At 43.1% G+C, this 19772-nt stretch overlaps 1 protein-coding gene across 1 annotated transcript in view; it reads right to left on the minus strand.

The window, feature by feature from the left end:
• ALX4 (ALX homeobox 4) overlaps positions 1-12447 on the minus strand; it is a 97457-nt gene extending 85010 nt beyond the window's left edge. The window contains exon 1 of the mRNA XM_090032977.1: positions 12428-12447. The gene's annotated coding sequence lies outside the window, so the exon portion shown is untranslated. The remainder of the gene's footprint in view (positions 1-12427) is intronic.
• Between the last annotated feature and the right edge of the window lie 7325 nt (positions 12448-19772).

Genomic DNA, 19772 nt, shown 5'->3' on the forward strand with positions numbered 1-19772 from the left:
GGACGGGGCAGTCCCTGCGTTGTCACTGTCCGCGCGGGGGAGCAGAGGGGAGCACTGCAGCCTCTTCCAGCCAAACCCGCTCACTTACCCGCTTTGTCCTTTGGATGCCCCCCCCCCCCGCTTCCCGCCCCTGCAGTTTGTTTTTCAGTCGTTTCAGAGACTCGGGAGAGCATCTCTCTGAGCCTGGGCGACAGGAGCGCTGCTCCCTTGAAGCCGGCGCGTGAGGGATGGGTGAGGTGGTCCAGGGCTCAGCCCGCTCTGCCGCACGGGTTGAAAGCTAAAATGCAACCTCCACCAGATTCCCGCGTCTCCCTATTTACTGCATCCCCAGTCCTCACCCTCACCATCCTCCGCCTGGATCTGGCAGGGGGGCACCTGCTAATTCCTCGCTGGAGGAAAACGATGCTACTTGCTCGGAGCTCCCCAGTTGCCTGTAAGGTGCATCTTTCCCACGACTGGTTCACCGTCTCACAGCTGGGAGAAGTGGCACCGCCTGCGGGAACTGCTGCTCCGGCCGCTGGCTTTGGGGACGGACAGCGATCTGAGCTGGGGTGGCAGTGTCCGTCCACCTCTGGCTGCTGCCGCGAGGAGGACGAAGGAGATTTTCGCTTGTAGCTTTTTATTTTGTTGTATTTTTTTCTTAGAAAGCCCGCTATCAATCCTTATGCCTTCCACTTTGCTCTCCGCAGTCCCCCCTTACAGCAACACTGGAAGGAGCGGAATAACCAGCCTCCTCGATGGGGGAACAGGTTGATGGAAAGAAGGAACTCCGGGAAGAAAATCCTGGCCCCATGGAAATCCGCAGTAACTCTCCCCTTGATTTCAGCGGGGCCAGGATTTCTACCTCCCCGCTCTCCTCCCCTGAAGGTTTATGATCCGCAGTAGATTTGGGACCTACCCTGCATTCAGACGTGGCCGGTGGTTTTAATTGGGGCTGGTCCTGCTCTGGGCAGGGGGTTGGACTAAGTGACCTCTTGATGTCCCTTCCACCCTCATTGTCTAGGAGTCTTTGATTTTGATTTTGCGGGGAGGGGGCTCTGCTCATCGTGTGAAACTAACTGTCCTGATTTTGAGAGGACAGGTGCTTCTGTCCTTCTGAAAGTCTGTCCTCTTTCAAGTGGCCCCCAAGACCCAGAGACCGTCCCCCCCCCCCAATCGCTGTCCCTTTGGACAATGCAGGTCCTTGGCTCCACCGTGCTGCAGACACAGGGGGAGCCTGTGGCTCTTTATCCTCGGTGGTTGATTGCTGGGATAAAGATCCACCAGCAATCCCTCTCCGGGCTCGGAAAGGCAAGGAGCCCTTGGCTTCCCCCCCACGAGCAGCAGCCCTGCCCCATCACTGTTTCTTCTTATGATCCTTCTAGCTCTCTACGAAACTAACTTAAAAAAAAAGCAGACCCCACAAACCAAAAAAACCCAACCCCCAAACAAAACAAAACAAAACAAAACAAACCCAAAAAGGGAAGAGAGAAGGCCTTTGCCTTGGGGATGGATTTCAAGAGTCTGATCCCAACCCCATTGCAGTCTCCCTCCAGTTGATCCCCACGGACTGCAGATCAGGCCGCCCCCCACCCCCCTTGCTCTGTTCATTATGGGGATACCAGCACCTGGGACCAGCCTGATCTGCAGTCCCTGGGGATCAAAGGGAGGGAGACTTGTTGCTTGTTATTTTGTTGTGTTGTTTTTTCCTTACAAAGCCTTCTATCCATTCTGCTTCCTTCCGCTCTGCTTCCTGCACTCCCAGCTTACAGCAACGCGGGACGGGGCCGAATAACCAACCCCTGGATGCGGGAATAGGTTGATGGAAAGAAGGAACTGCGGGACGAAAAGCAGGATCAGGATCTGCCCTTCACCTCCCTCCCCCGCCCCCACAGGGGGTCTCCAAGTAGGGTGGCCACAGAGGACAGTCCGGTTGTCCTCTATCGAGATGAAACCCGAGAGAAGAGAAAAAGGGAGGACACAAAGGCGTCGGGGTTGATGACCACCCGACCTCCAAGGCGGAGGGGAGCTCGGGGGCAGTGCAAGGGCTGATGGCTCTGAGCAGGACCCTCTCCCTTCCCCCCTTCTAGCAGGGGCCAGGCTCGTGGCAGCACTCCCGGGGGGTCCCAGCCCTGGGAATGCCCTCTCTGCCCTTTACCAGGGCACACAATGACGGGGGGGGGTGCCCCTTGGCATTTGGTGCACCTGTCAGGGCGCAGCTTGAGCCGGGCACCGCGACCTTCACACGGCGAAGGGAACAGGACAGTGCCTGGGGCCGGGATAGGAAAGGGAGGGGCTGGGGGTCCTGGTCTCTGCTCCCCCAGCTGCTCCCAGCCCTCCCCGAGGGGAGCAGCGCAAATCCTCCAGCATCGCCCCGCGGGGCCGGGCGGACCCCGAGGCCCGGAGACCACCCCCCCGCAGCATCCCAGCATCCGCCGTGGGGGCACGATCCCCCCCCGGCTGGGATCCCGTCCGGGACCGGCGCGTGGGAGGAGCGGGGCGATGTGCCCCGCCGCCGCGATGAGTCGCCCGCTCGCCGCCCGCGTGGGAGCGGGGCCGTGGGCCGAGGTGCAGCCACTGCCCCGCCTCCAGCTGCCACCTCTCCTCTCCCACGCAGAGCCCCGCCACCCTTATCCAGCAATACGAATAGCCACAGCGGCTATCTCGGGTTGTTATCACCAGTAAGATAGGAGTATACCCGGGGACCGCCGCACAAAAGGGGGATAGGGATTCGGATCTTATTAATCGGGGCAATAAAAGCCATTCATACCGTTATTGGAGTTGGCGTCACCATCGTCGGCGCCACCGATAATCACAAGAACAAAATCGTTGTTAATAATGGCATCAGGATCACTGCTATTATTAGGATTCATTATTGATTGCGGAATAACGATAAGAATAATGAATCATAATAATGTTATTAGTAATAATAAAGGCAATCGCAATGATGATCATAAGGACAATAACATGCATGCTGATAAAGGCAACCAATATTATTATTACCGGTATTATTATTGCCCTTATGATCGTTACTGCGATTGCAGTTATTGTTATAAATAACATTACTGTCGTTATTATTATGATTCTGATTTCCATAATTATCATCGTTGTCATTGCCATTATTATTGTCATGGTTGTTACTGCCATTATTACTAACATTATTATTGCATTATTTTTATTGTCATTATTGTGATAAGTGTTTTTGTGATTGCCATTATTACGTGTATCACCCTGTTGATTTCCATTATTATCAATAGTATTGTTATAAGTATCATCATTATGGGGATTCTCACTATTATTAATATTATTATGATTATCATAATTATGGAGATTCCCATTATGTTTAATAACATTGTTGTTATGAGTATGATCACTATGGTGCTTCCATTATTATTAATATTAATATTATAATTATTATCATTATGATGGTGATTTTCATTATTATTAATATTGTTATGAATATCATCATTATGGTGATTGCCACCATTATTAATATTATTACAATTATCGTGATTATGATTCATAACATTATTGTTATGAGTATGATCGCTATGGTGCTTCCATTATTAATATTATTACAATTATCATTATTATGGTGATTGCCATTACTATTAATATTGTAATGAGTATTAGCGTTACTGTGATTCAATTATTCTTAATATTATGAATATCATTATGATGGCGATTCCCATGATTAGTTATATGCTTCTTGTTATGAGTGCCATCGTGATAGTGATTCCATTCTTACTGATATCATTATGATCATGATTATGGTGATTCCTATCATTATTATTAAGATCATTGTTATGAGTATCATGCTTATGGTGATTCCCAGCATTATTAGTATTATCATGATTATCGTGATTATGGGGCTCTCCATTATGGTGAATAATATTATTGCTATGAGTATGATCACTATGGTGATTCCATTATTGTTAATATTATTGTCATGATTACCATAATTGTGGCGATTGCTATTATTATTATTATTATTATTATTTGTGTTTCTGTGCAGTACGGGGCTCCCACTTAGCAAAAGAAACCAGACCTCTCCTGCCCGCCATATCATAGGAGATTTCATTAGTAATTACAGAGTTCAAATAAACGTGCCGCCAAAGCCCCTTTCACTCTGAAAACGACGGGAGCTGATGCGGAGCACATGTATCGCTCCAGCAGCCCGATCGGCTCTAGCCAGCGGCGGACAGACAGTCCCCGGCAGAAAAATCACTCTCTCGAGGAGAGAGGCTCGTGCTCAGCCTGCCTCGGGAAGGGGAAGGGGAAGGAGAAGCGCCTTTTTTGGTTAAACGCAGCAAACCGAGCCGAGCACAGAGCAAACGAAGTGAGAGCGAAGCCAGCGAGCAGCAAAGGCAAAGCAGGGCGGCGGCGAGCCCGCGAGGATGCCCGCTCCGCGCCGGCGGACGAGCGAGCCCCCTGCTCCTGCCATCCTTTCCCAGACCTCATTCCTCCCCCCGCCCCCCCCCCGGACTTGTTCTCGTCTCTTTTATTAGTTGCTCAGCGGTTCATTTTCGAATAATTTGCTTGGCTGATTTTCACTGCTTGAATCCGGATTTTTTATAACTGGACCTCCTCCCCCCAGGTATTAGGTAAGATCTGAGGCTCCCCCAGATTCACAGTTGATTACCGGAGAACTGGAAACCTGAACGGAGTCACATCTGTTGCTAGGCTCAGGCTCTGCCTAGGAGCCTAAACGTTAACAGTTCTCCTTTGCCATAACCCGACCAGCTGATATAGACATCATCCGAGATCATATTTGGATTCAGCTCTCCATCTCAGACCTTTTCATATCTCCAAGCAGCTGGGATTCACAACAGGTTTCAACCCCCCTCTTTGCATCTTCCTCCCACGGTCCTCGTGGGGTTTTTTTTTTAAATGCTCTTTCCATTTTCCCCTTCATGTTTGATTCTCTAAAACATTTTTCTTCTCTAAAGTTTTCAAGCTCCTCCACCCCCAAATCAGAGAGCTTATATATTTTACAAGAGAGCTGGGCTGAGTTAAGGAAACCTGATTTAGAACATGCAAAAAACCAGGTAGAAATGGTGAGAACGGTTACTTTCAAGATCATAGGATAATTTCAAAGACATTTGCAAGAAACGAGCTATAACTCTCCTGTAAATCAGAGAGCGCCCTATCTAGACAGCAGAGAAAATCTGGTCTACTCATGAATTATGCTTCACAACCTGGTGATTATTACCAGCTCCCCCCTCCCAGCCCTTCAGAGAGGTAAACTGAGGCCAGTGCCGGATTTAGGCTTAAGCTACAGTTTAGGGCCTCACAATATGAAGGGCCTCTAAATAAGAAAAAAAAAATGGACTCAATATCAACTTTTATAATAAACTGTTGGTAAATAAAGGAGCTTTGGGAAAATGATTATCTAAATGTGGACATTTTCATTCTCATATGACAAAAATATACATACATTGGATTATTTTTATCCTTTGGGGCTTCTTAAACTGGACATATCTTAGGGCCTCAGCATGTCAGAATCTGGCACTGACAGAGGCCCAGAACAATGAAATGAGCTAGCGGCAGGCAGATACTCAGCTGAACGGCTGGGAGCAGAATCCCAGCCTCATCTTTGTCACAGAGGCCTCTCCTCTACTTAGTAAATTCTCCCACAAGCCATTAAGAAAAACAATACAAGCAATCTATTAATTGTATCCCAGGACTTCAAACCCAAGTGCCTACAGTTAAGTTGTTCTATCCATATTTATACATCTAATTAAAAATGGCTTGATCTTCCCAAGTGCCGAGCACTCACAAAACACACTGGAATCAATGAAAGTTACAGAATCTCTGAAAATCAGGCACTGAATATTGAGGCTCCTGAATAATGGATTTAGAAGTCTGATTTTAGGCACTCTGGCTTTCAAAAAATGTGTGGACAGACTTAGGCTAATAATAGAGAACAAACTATGCACAGCAGTCCTCTTCAGACAACTATGCAAAACTGGGGCAGGAGAAGGAAAGAGCAGGCAGGACTAACAGACACTTGTAATGGAAGAGTGCTAACAAAAATGATTAAAACTTCATTCTCAAGCCCGGGGCAACGACTCGTTTATAGTGTTATCTTTGGAGGCTTAAAGATCAAAAGAACAAAACAGGGGGATCCCAAACAACAACAATAGTAATGACAAGGAAAACTGAAAGCTGCTTCGCAGCCGATTGTAGTTTGGGATTGAGAGAGACTATGGCCTCAATTTATTCGGCGGCTGGACGCCGTGGGAGGACAGTCAGACAGGCCTTCCCTAAGTTAGAAATGACAGTCCAATCAGCTGAGTCCCACCGCCACCTGTGTCCTCCCCGCCGCTCAGATTTATAGAGTGTAACTTTTTAATAAAAAACACACACACCTCCCCACTTTGGTGCATTAAGAGATTTCTAGCAAAACACAGTAATGTTGCTATAAATTTCCCTCCCAGCACCCTCACAAGTAATAACTCAAACCCCAGCATTTTGTATTTAATGTTTATTTTGATGGCTGCATTCCAGAAAGAAAAGGGAAAAGAGGCAAAAGCAACTCTCCCCCCTGTTGCTATTAGCCTGATGTTTTCAATAAAAGTCAGTGCAAACTGGGAAACAAACACTTGGAAAAAGAAGGGAGGAAAACAAGGGAGCTTATCAATTGGAGCAGCTGGTTGGTGAAACTCGCAGGCAAAAAGTCCCTGACCCTGTGTAATGACTTATGGAAGCCTGGGTTCAAATCCTGACTCAGGTTACCAGAGGAATGAGTTAAGTGGCTTCTCTTGCTATTCCACTACATCACCATATTAGAACACAGCCCTTAGCAATTGGGCACAGCTGACTGTCTATGCTCAAGAAAGGCTCAAAGGCTGAAAGGCTGCATCGCTCCAGGTGCTCCACTGGCAGAGCTGCTTGGAGGCACAGGGCTAAAAAAGGAGGGTGTTGGGAACACAGGGCTGAGGCATATTGGCAGAATCGCATGGGCCCAGCTGGCAGAATAGCAGGGGGGTGCTGCAGGTCAGGTTTGATGTTCTTGGCAGAACTTGCGAAGTTTGCAGAACACCTGCTTATATTAAGGCATTAGCCCTTCTCTCGCACCAGGATTAAGCTTGCATTTGCCAATAGAAAAGAAAATTATACAGACAAGTCTTCCATCAACTCACACAAACAAACCATAATGTTTTTTACCCAGGACGCAAGCTACAAGCACTAACTGCTGACCTCAGTCAGCATAGCTACAACATTGTATAGTAGTGAATGTTTAGCCAGAGGGGATTTTGCTTCTGATTGCTAACCCAGAAGCAGAAATCTTTGAATTTTACTTGATTCAAGTGGGAGAAAATGATACATGGCTATTGAGAAGAGTAAAAGAATACAGAATCAGGCTGCTGAGGAATGAGGGATGGGTCCCAGGCTTATAGATAGGGAATGTATGTAGGGCCCATGTGGTTGGTCTTAGTAGCTTCACAGACTGTGGATGAAATTCAGCTCTTTGCGGAAGTTTGGAAAAGACCTTCTGGCATGAGTTTTTAATGGGACTTAAGTACTGTCCCTCTGAGCAGGGCTAAATTTCACTTCTATTAGCCATAAGGCAGTATGGACAGTGAATATCACTTGTTGCCACCTCTCTTTCCAGCTCAGCACAGATCACGATTTTTCAGATTCCTTCCTTCTCTAAATCAGCACCAGAAAAAATATTTTACTTTCCTCCAAATCAGTCCTGACTCCAAAGTTATACAATACAAATATGAGACACAGGGTATATTTCTTCTCCATGGTGTCTCATAGAGTTACCAAACTTCGCATCCTGCCAATTGCAGCTGTTTCAAGCTGGTCTCCCCTAAATCACTGTAGGGAGAAGATCAGGTCTATTTTTCCTATTGGTTTTTATGTCATATATCATTATAATATCTCAACAGCCATCTCTAGGGCATCTCTCTTCCTCTGTTTGGCAGTGAGGCCAGTGGACAGGGCAGATTCACAATCTGATCGTTCCACTACCTGTTAGTTAGAGTAGAAAGACAGGCATGAGTTCATTCTGTAGGGCAGAGGGACTGAGCATTCACCATCTAATTCTAGTCCAATGGTTTGGGGACTAATTTTTGGAGATGCACACCTAATCCTGGGACAAAACAAAGCCTGAGTTGCCATAAACCAGGAATTAGAATATGAGAACATAAGAGATGCCATACTGTGTCAGATGCAAACACCAACTCTGGATACCTTTAAGAGACATTTGGATGTTTATCTTGCTGGGATCCTTTAACCCCAGCTAACTTCCTGCCCCTGGGGCAGGGGGCTAGACTCGATGATCTCCCCAGGTCCCTTCCAACCCTAATGTCTATGAAATCTATGAGATCACAGGTCCATCAAACCCAGCATCCCATATCTTCCAGTAGCATGGAGCACATGCTAAGGGAAAGAGTATTTATGCAGGACCTATCCAGACTGATTTGTCCCCTGCCACTCTTCTATTACAGATTCCAGCACTCAGAGGTCCAGGGAGTCCTAATTTGAAGGATATAGCCCTAGCCTATTCTGTTGGAGGATACCCACTGATGGACCTACCCTGCACACATTTGTCCAAGTCTCTTTTAAATGTGTTTAAACTTGCAGCTTCCACAACATCCTGTAGTAACAAGATTCATAAATTAACAGTATAGTTGTAAATATATAAATATTTGTAGTTTCAAATTTGTAAATAGCCCTAGAGAAGTGTATGTATGATACTTTAATGAAACAACGTGGATATTAGGAGTGCACTTGAATAGTACACTGCATTTTACCAGTTATTCATAGAAAGTTCCATACTTTGAATAGACCTCTGGGTTATAGGCACTAGGATGCAAGCCAAACCACAAAGAGTTCTAATGGCCAAACAGACAGTGCTCAAACCTACAATATATCCAAATAACCCCATTGTTGTTGTCATGGAATAAAGCATCAAGATGTGATGTAGAGTGCAGTGTTATAGGGAGGGAAGGCATTAGGAGATTCATTCTATAAGGATAATCTGGGTTTTCTGATCTCTGCCATAGGTTAATTTTTGCCATTTGTATGTCTGTGTACACCAAACGCAGCAACTGCATATACAAATTAGGTACACTTTTGTGCACATAGTTGTGTGCCTAATTATTTGAAACGACAGTCCTCATGACATCAGTGTCACTATTCAGTCAGTAAACTCAGTGCTGATATGAATAGGAGCAATTTAAAGTTCTCTTGTAGCTATTTTTGAGACCAGTTAAGACAGTGGTACATCATGGACTCATTTGCAATCTTTATAACAAGAAACATTAGGGAAGTGGGCCAGATTCTCACTTGAATAAAATTTGGCTTGGCTTTACAGACATCAACTCTGTCCACTGATTCCAACAGAGTAACACTAATGCGTACTAGCAGAAGGTCTAGCCTTTAATTTCCTTTTTTTGCTTTGTTTTTTCTTTTACATATCCACGCAGCAGATATTTGAGTTAGTGAAACATGATTCAGCCAATGTGTTCTTCAACAAATAACAAAAACATCTGCTTAATAATTTTGTTAATGAATATTATTTTGGTGTGTTTGACCATTCTAGTACATGCATCAGTCTGGTGGGAATTAGACGATGGGCCAAGAATTTGACATTTGTGTTTCTGAATGAGTTCAATTCGTATTTACCTGCTATATTTATCCCCATCTTCCTTCTTAGTAATTTACAGCAGCCCTGGAACAAAGGACCAGAGCCTCAGTTGGTATAAATTGGGAGGACTTTCTTGGCAGTAGAGTGACTTATATAATCTGAGCCAACCACATCAGCCCCACTTCATTAAAAAAGGAGGCATCTGATGATGGCAGAAAGGGGTAATTATGTTTGCCAAAGAGGAGGCTGTATTGATTTAACCTGATGGCCTCCAACAGCATGATCCCAGGCCACGTGACTCACGGGTGGGAGTCAATGGAGATGTCCAACTGCTTATTTTCAGTAATGCAAGGTGCAGCACAATGTGGGAAGAAGAGTGGTAGTTTCTCTTTAAGCGACGTGAAGGAAATGTATTTCTAAAACCTAGCGGAACAATACCAGTTCCAAGATGCTCAGAATTTGATTCTGCTGGATTCTTTTTTTATAACTAGGTTATAATTACTTTTATAAGGAGAACGGGAATAATATTTTTCACTTTAGACGGACTGATATACTTCAATTGCATCACAACTCTTCCATTTCATATTCCAGGTGGCTTTTTGGGGTGAGGTTTCTGAGTTGTGAGGCAAGTGATGCCATTTAAACAAAGCAGAACACTGAAATGTGACTTTTGAAAATGTGTTGAGGGGTGGGAAGAGATTTATGTTAAAACCGACAGTCTCCTTGAATCCATAAATTTGTTTTACTTTTGGATAAACAGCAAGGATGAGATCATTGAACCACACAAACAAACAGAGACCTCTCAGATACCGCATACACAAGAGTGTGGTTATCTTCATGGCTAGAGCTGAAGAGGAGTTCCAGCTGAGGCACTGTGTTCAGAAACCTGCTGAAAGCTTTTGTTTTATTTCTATCTGTCTTGCCTTGGGCTGAAGGCCTAACGGCTGGGGGTGGAAAATGCCAAGGAACGCTAATGTGTTGTAGGAGGTGTTGGAGATGATTCATGACCACTCTTTTTATGATTGGTACTGTTCTCCATTTCATAACATGATGCTACAGAAGGCTGTGCAGCTGAAGGGTCTGCCTTTTTTAGATAAGACAGAAAATAATCCTTAAAAATCCCAGAACACTTTTGCAAAAGTTGAGCAGTATTGACCACTTCCTGTGTAATAATACCCTGATGCTGTGTAGTTCTTTTCAACTGTAGATGTCAAAACACTTCACAAAGTAGTATATATTTTTTCCCATAGTACAAAATGCAAAACTTAATGCACAGAGAGGGACAGTGGATTAATAGTGGAGCTGGAAATGGAAACAGAACTAAGATATCTAATATGGGTATTTAGATTCTGCCTATCTAAATTATTCCATGCATTGAACGGATACCATAACTTTTCACTGATGATCTCTAAGCTGTTGGGTAGCAGGGATGGTGCTTTTTTGGCAGTTTTGAATCTCAAAAGTAAGTGGAGAGAGCTCCATATGTGATGTAATTGTAATTTTATAAAGTGTTTTAAGGTTTACAAAAGATGCTATAGGAGCCAGTTATATCCAGTTGATAGTTATGTCACCATCAACAGAATCAGCCCTGAGCTTATTATGATGGCCCACAGAAAAGGACCCTTTAAATTCTTTCCTCCTTTTGGTTAGCAAAAAAATGCCCATTTTTGTTTGAGACTGTAAGAAAGAACTCTCATTCTATCTGACAAAGGCTGGTTTATCACAGCTTATTACATCTAGGAAAAAGTAGCCATGTTAGTCTGAAGTAATGCAGAAGGCAGGGCAGGGTGGTACCTTAGAGACTAACTCGTTCAGAGGGGCATACGCATTTATAAGCAGTATCTTACTTTGCCAGATGCTATGAATGGACTTGCCGAGAGCAGGGGGACTAAACTGAAAGGAATAAAGTAATTGTAAAGCATCTACAAAAGCTTATGCCTCTTAGAACCTCTTAGAACCAGTTAGTCTCTAAGGTGCCACCATGGCCTTCTGACTGAAACCCCTCCCTCAAACCTCCAGCTATTACACATGCAAAGGACCTCAGTTCAAGACTCCAGCCCAGTGTTCTGCTCTCTGCACTGCCTCCCCATTGCACCAGGTCAAGGTCCAAAGATTGGGCCAGGTCAAGGTCTCTGTCCTGATTTTCAAAACCCCTTTCCAGGGCCCTACCTACTTAGGACTTTAACAATGATGTCCCATGGCAGCTATACAACAGTCATGTCATGAAATTGCTGACCATCAGGGAAAGATTTCTGTCTGTAGGTGACAGAACTTTCAACAGATCTGGACCAAATCCCATAGAAGCCAAAGTGTAGCAGGGAAGCTTTGTGTCCTGGCCATCTGTGTGACACCCAGGACAGTGCTGGCCACTGTGGTTGTGGCTATTTTTTTTTTTTGCCTTCCCACAAAGGCAGAACCCAGGGCTGCTGCCCTGGTGGCCTCCTTCTAGTTATACTACTGTTGAAACCTACTTCTAGACAAAATAAGAATAACCATTAACTTCACCACATTCAGAACTGAAAGTAAAGCTTACTTCTTTAACTTACACTGCAATCGCACACACACACAAACAAGTTTTCCTACCTTCTGTGCAGCAAATGAGAGACATTTCTTATTAGAACTGGTTGAGAAAGAGATGTCCAGGTGTGTACATGCATTCCCTAATCAGAATGAAACTCCAGAATACTGAAGTTTTTGGTGGACCTGGAAGAGCATAATATTTTGTTCTGGGAATGCAGAAATTATCATGCAGCAGGGACATTTTAATGCATCCAAAACTAAATGGCCCTCCTAGGCTTCTAGGCCCCCCAGGACTCTGGAAACCAAGACTGCATGGCAACACACCTTGGTAGCAGCTGAAGACACTTCTGGAAGTCTTGAGAGACAAAGAGCCTGGGAAGCTCCAGCTCACTAGGTTCCTATTAGGTAGGATGCTGACCAGCTGGGGAGTAGTGCGAGTGTACTGGAAACCATGTAGTTTGCCACTGGAAATACATCAGAATCAGTTCTTGAAAACTGGGGAAGCACTGAGGTACTGTGTAAGGTACTGTGAAGATAAGTGCCAACAGATACATGGTCATATATACATACATACTCTAGAACTTTTGCTATTGCTATTGCCTCCTCCAATAGTCAAACTGTTGCCCTAAGCAATCAATTTAAAGTGTATCTCCATGTATTTTCCAGTACAATTGTTTCCATCCTTTAATCCAAGGCTGCAGGTGATGAGAAATCACTGGTTAATTTTAGGGAGGTTTCACTACATATATGCACATTTTTTGTAGGTTTTAAATTTTCCTACCACCTTCTGAAGTCCTCCAGTTTCTCCAGCATTCTCCAAGAGCAACGGAAATCACCCTTCACACCCCAACCTTCTAAACATAATAGGCATTTCACTGGCCGCCAGTAAAAACAGCCTTTCTGATTCCTGTTTTTGCTAATTGGTATTTTCAATTTGCTTGTGCACCAAAAAATTTTGAAATGGCAGTGGGGGGTTGGGGACCTCTGGCCCACTACAGAGATGAAAAAGGCATCTGCATTTCTCAGCATTGTCAGACTTTCCCCGGATGCTCCAATGCAGATTCAAAATGAAATTCTTCCTACTGGCAGTGCCTCCTAAAATGGAGACTTTTTTTCCCTCCTCTTCATGTTGCCCATCACCAGCACTCATCAACAAAATATTGGAGGATAGTAAACTAGTCATCAGGCATTCCTGCTATTACTATAACGTCACCCTAGGCCTGGGGCTCAGTTTTCACATTACAGACTTTAGCATAATAAAACCTCTCTTCCTTCTTTGTCTGAATCTTGAGGTTTTAGGAATCTTTCAGGGCCCTATCTATCTAGGCCACAATGACATCCCATGACAGCTACACAGCTGAGGCCTTCAGACAAAAGGTAATAAAGATGGGCTGTTTGTCATCAGTTCTAATACTGTTACTATTTCTTTTCCTTTCCTAGCTTCAGTGGTAGAGTTTATCTTTCTGTCTTTTGGACCAAGCCAAGACTACAGAGCTCACTACTAGATGAAATACAAAGATGGCTAAACTGACTGCATTCAGAACCAAATGTAAAGCTGTGCTTTGCAACCTATTTTTCCAATAGTGCTAGTATGTGCTCACTCACACCCCTCATGCAACATATTTATATATTTGAGTGTTATCAAAATATAATATGACACAGTAGAAAGGCACAGTCAACATTATTTTGGATCTGTTCATATGGATAATGACTCATCTTAATTTTCTTATTTATGGGCCCTTCCTCACCCCACTGATGCCAGTGAAAGTTTTGGCAATGATTTTAATAGCAGCAGGGTAAAGCTTTCTGTTTATGACAGTCATTTTGCTAATCTTTGATTTGGACTTCAGTAAGATCAATAATGTGTGCTCTAAACTGATTATGAGGGGGAAAGAAGGATTGTTTTAAATCAGAAGTATAGTAGGTCAGTGATTTTAGTTTTTAAGTCATTTTCAGATTTTTCTATTTCTCTGCATCAGAACATCCTAATAGGGTGAAATTCATTCCTGTTCAGAGGGCTACTTATAGTCATGTAACCCTTAAAGTCCGGACTAAATATGTATGTGGTACACCGACCTTTTAGGGTTTTCTGCATGAGCGAGTTGTTTTTTTTCAGTGAACAACTCTCTTTCTAGTAAGTTGTTCTTTTTTCAGGAGGATGGAGTGAAGAAATAGTTCAACTGCAAGACCTGATCTCTTTCTCTCAGTCACAAATTTTCCTGCCTCTTTCGTAAGGGGCAGAAGCCCAATCTTTGCTCTTCTCTAGAAGCAGCTGCAGCAGCTGTGGCTAGCGGTGTAAATATAGATATAAAAATTCCTCCCAGCTAATTCTATGGGATTTACCAAAAAATAAAATTAAGCAAAAACAAAAAAAAAGGTAGTTACATGACTGAGAAACAAATAATATCTTTCCCAATACATAATGGCACCTTTCTGCTCACTGAGTGTAAATCCTCTGGAGACTCACTTTTCAAGCAGGGTTAAAAGCTGTATGATTTATTTAACCAACGACTGTAAAACTAAAGGTTATTTTTGACCCAGCACACAAAGCATTTGTAAATAGACAGTTACACTGTCCCCTCTGTGCTGTTGCCCAGTTGGTAAATGAACATCCTTTTATTTGGATGTTGGAAAGCAGCTCTAATGGAAGTCATGTGAATGGTATTTTTGAGCTATATGGGCAAATCTAACATTTGACAGGGTTTGGTAACTCATGCCAGGGCACACCATGTACTAATGGTGCAAGTGAATCACTACACCATTGTTGAGAAAAGAAGACAAGAACCATCAGATATGTTCACCATATCTCCCAATTCCTTGATTAATCTCTTTAATGAGAAACTAACATTTACAGTTACAGGCTGGGGCTTGCATAAATCTTAGTTATCTGTAGACAGAGTAAAATGAGATCGGGGTGGGAAGGGCAAACCCAACTTTCTGTAACACTGTAATGACTTTATAGGTCTTGAGAATTTCTTGCGAGCTTGGATGATTGCTGAGACAGAGATAACCGTGTTGTGGTACAAATGTGTTTGCTTAATCCAAGGCCCTTCCCCAGCATGCTACAGTCACATATGGTCATATTGTAATTATACTAAAATCAATCTAGAATAAATCTTCAAGGCTCCAAGGATAAATGGGATGGACTCCAAAGGCAAAGGGAAGACCCAGGAATCTTAAGAACAGTTAATCTGAGATCAGTTTAATGCAAAATATGAGAATGGCTAATGGTTGTAATAGAACAATGAAATGGTTAATACAGGATTCTATCACCCAAAGAGGCAAAAAATCTAATACATAGAGGCAAAAAACCTCATATAATTAATGCCAGTCCACATGGTTTCATGCACGTATGTCTTGACAAACCAATTGGTTGTATTTTTTTGACAAGATCATAGGTTTGATAAAGGCTACTGTGTTGGTATAGCATTCCTGGGTTTCTCCAAGGTATTTAGTGCCACATAACATTCTGATGTAAAAAATCGCAATATATGGTAGTAACAGGGAACTTATTTGATGGATTCTAAAACTAGTTCACTGATAAATCTCATATCGTAGTTGTTAATGGGAAGACATTATTGATCATTTTAAATGTGTCCCTCAGGGGTTGGTTGTTGGTTCAATGCTATTCAATATTTTCTCAACATACTATAGTATAAAATGTTCCCTGGTAAAGTGAGCAGGAGACAAAGGTTGGTGGACTAGCAACTAATGAGGAGGACAGATCACTATTGATGAACTTGGTCAACTGGTCATAGTCCAGTAAAATGTGTTGTAAATGTGAGGTAATATATCTAAAAACAAAGAATGCAGGTGCTACCTGCAGGGTGAGAGACAGTTCTGGACTGCTGAGACTCAGAGAAATTTTACAGGTGTTTGTGGGTAACCAGTTTAGCACAAGCACTTGGTGCAATGCTGGAATTAAAAGGGGCTAATGCAATCCTTGGACGGACAAAAAGGGGAAGTGACCTCATCTCTTTACACAGTATTGGTAGAACCACTACATACAGAACGGTTCCATTTCTGGTTTCCATGCATCAGAGTATATATGAAAATATTGGAGAAAGTTCAAAGGAGAACCACAAAAATGTTCCAGGCACACAAATCCTATTGATGTGAGTCTTACAGAATTCACTGTATCAGCTTATCGAAGAGATGGCTGACAGGTGACTTGATCACTGTGCATAGATACTTACACATGGAAAAGATATCTGTTAGTGGGGGCTTTTTGATCTTGCAGACAAAAACCATAAGATGAAGTTAGACAAATTCAACCTTGAAATAGGATGCAATTTCCTAGCCAGTGAGGGTAATTAGAGAAGCTTTCCAGGGGACTCACTAGTGACTGGAATCTTTAAGACATGATTACATATCTTCCATGCTTTGACACTGCTCCTATGGTCTATGTTATACAGGTCAGACTCTATGATCATAATGGTGTCTTCTGGGCTTAGAAGCCCATGAATACATGAATAAAAGTGTGGCAGGACTTTCTCCCAGCAGCAGCACACAGTCATGCTAAAGCTTCTTGGTCATTTAAGCATTTTGGGGTCCTTATTTTCTAAGCAGGGATAATGTCTAGTTCTACATTATTTTTTAACACCCCCTACTCCCTCTTGTGCTTTGTAGAGTCTCAAGCTACAGTTGCAAAGCTGTGGTCAGGATAAAAGCCAACAGTCCAACTATAAATCAGCCAGAACCGAGTTCCTTAACCTTTCATATTAACCTCTTGCATTGACTTGAGTTAGGTGCTACACTCTGCTGCTGTAAATCATCCTTCAGTGAATTTATGAGCCTCAGCACAATAAAGGAGGTTTTCTTTATACCCCTCAAACCCTTTCTCTTGGTACTTTTTAAAAATCATGCAGGAAAAGCCTAATGACTGGGATCTGTGAATATTACTAACTTGCTTTCCCCACCAAAGGGATCTGGCAGGAAGAGAGGTGGGGTGGTGGTGGGGGAGTCTTAATTTCAGTTGCTGGTGACATGATCAGGAAAGCCTGTTCTAAAGACTCCAAGAAACCATTAGGTGCTCCCTGTAATAGAAAAAAAGCTAGCAATTAAATCCACTTGAGGGTTAAAATAATAACCCATTCATACACATACTATCATCACCCCATTCCTCCTGCACCCCAAAAACACTTAATAAATGAGGGAGTTTGGACTGTGATTTCACCTACACCACTATGTATATCAGGAGTAAAAGTCATTTAAATGATCTACATTGCACTGATGTAAACTGGGTGTGAGAGGAGAAGCAGTCTCTTGTGCATGGCATTCATTTGAATGGCTAGCAAAAAATTATTTATTATGCAATATTAGTAATTCCTTCTCTTTCCTTCTTCATTGCTTAATGCCAGCTTCAGATGCCTTCATTTTAGGAGATCTGTACCTAACAATCCCAGTTGTGAGTGCAGTGTATGTGGACATACGTCAGCTAGTTTTAAACTTGCTAGCTCAGGTATCTGTAGCAAGGTAGCCATGAGAGTCCAGAGGTTAGTGTGGTTTCAAAGCCCACTGTGAGGCTGGGTAAATACTTGATTAGTTCACAACTCTGGCTACCTTTCACAATCATACTCTATATCCTACCAATTGAGAGAGAATACTTGTGTTGTTTGACTTTTAGACTGCTTCCAGCCCCATAACAGCTAAGTTCTGGTTTTGGATGGAGTAGTTCTTACGAACATGAATATTCCCATAAACAAATGAGACAAATCATATGAGGAATGATCACTCATGGGACCAAAGGGTTTGCTGTATTTGTCCTTTTGGTTTTAGACTAACATACCAACTTAATGGAGCTGGCAATAAGAGGGATGGTGTACTTATATGCAAGACATTAACCAATTTACATACATTGTAAGCTTTTTGGACAATGCCTAGCACATGCGATTACTACGAGAGTACTAGTCCTCTAAATCAGCAGTTAAAGAGAGAGAGAGAGAGAGACAGACAGACAGAGTGCAAAAAACCTCACCTTAACCTAAGCTAGTAAAGGGATGCTTTTTTTCTCAGTAATTAACAATTTGCAGGTAAAGAAATAGAAAGTGCTGGTTAGTGGTTAGTGTTATGTTAAAAATGTACATCTTTCTGGTATATCTAAGGAGAGTTCATCTCAGTGGCACTTTCAGAAAATAAAATGGCTTCTTAGCTTAGACATAACTGTCAAGCTCTTATCTTTTCCCCTTGGGATTATTTCATTCCATCATTTGTATGGTCTCAAAGTCATAGCAAGTTTTAATAAAGAAAGTAGGACTCCACATCAGATCCAGTGAGACAGCAAATGACACTGCAGGATTTTAATGACCATCCAACAAGCCTAACATGGATACTATGGGCAAATCGCACACGTGCACGCGCAGGTCTGGTGGAGATGTATGGCGATTTTGCAAGCCTATATGTGGCTGTTCATAACAATCCATTTTCCTGGGGTCTCTGTTCTTCTCATTAAGAACACAGTGCAGATGTTTCATGTATAACAAGGCAAAAATCATTGAAAAAGCATTTAACAGCATTCAGGAAAGAATGAAAAGAAGAAAATTTCCTGGTAACCTAGGAAGGGGTGGCAGGAATAGTTTTATGCTTCTCATCTGCCTGCCTTTCTTTCTTAGAAAACACAAGAGGTTTTTGTGGACAAAAATTCTCTTGCTTTTCCTCCCTCCCTCCATCCTTTGTTAGAAATATCAGAAATGTCATGTATTATGTTCTCTGATTTTGTTGAAAAACTTCTTGGATGACTCAGACGTGAATGTTGGAGTCTTCCACTTATTCTCAGCACTTATCCTAGCACCCATGATTCTACTATGGAAGTGCTTTCTCAGTCCTTTACTGAATGTGCAAAAGCGTTCATAAAGGCTCTCATCATACCAGCTGACCATAACGGCAGACTTCATGACTACTTCTGTGGGGCTCTGAATGTTCCCTTTGGACTGGCAGGCTGCCTGGAGGTCAAAGATACTGTGGTGCTAAAAGAGATAAGTTGAAAGAGAGAAAATAGCCCAGTTCCCAAAATATTTTCAATCAATTTAAAAACATCCTTTTCAGATCACCTGTAAGAAACAGTTTCAAACTATATTACCCTTTAAGTACTTGCACCAGTATTAAATAAGGATCGACAGGCTTGTGCTTAAAGTTGGGCAGTTGGCCTCAGCAGACCTGTGTTCAGTTGGCAGCTTTGCCACAGGCTTACTCCACGACCCTGGGGAAGTCACAGGGACCTCAGTTCCCCATCTGTGTAATGGGATAACAATGCTTCCTTTCTTCCATTCTATGTATGCCTTGCCTTGTTGCAAGCCATTTGAAACAGGGATTGGCTACTACAGTGCACATATACAGCACCTAGCATGGGCCTCTAAGTACTCATTTGATACAAATCATAAAATCTACCATGAGACAGGAGGCTTTATCATTGGTAGCTTTCTCTAGTTACTTAGAAGGCTTTGAGCTTAGGCTCTTGTTTCAGTTCTGGTTGGCTAGGAAAGGGTAGATGACACTGCCACTCTACTCCCTCCTCCTTCACCAAGGAAGATGTACAGCACCTGGGGTCCACTGAAAAGGAACTTGGGTCCCTTATCTCACCCCCCATTTTTTTCATTCTATCTGAATATCCAGCTTTCCCACACTCCCTGTTGTATATTTCTTTGCTAAGAAGGGTCTCCTTAGAAAGGGT

The sequence above is a fragment of the Crocodylus siamensis genome, chromosome 2, assembly GCF_052110815.1.
Source record: "Crocodylus siamensis isolate JL-2025a chromosome 2, ASM5211081v1, whole genome shotgun sequence".
In the NCBI taxonomy this organism is placed as follows: domain Eukaryota; kingdom Metazoa; phylum Chordata; order Crocodylia; family Crocodylidae; genus Crocodylus; species Crocodylus siamensis.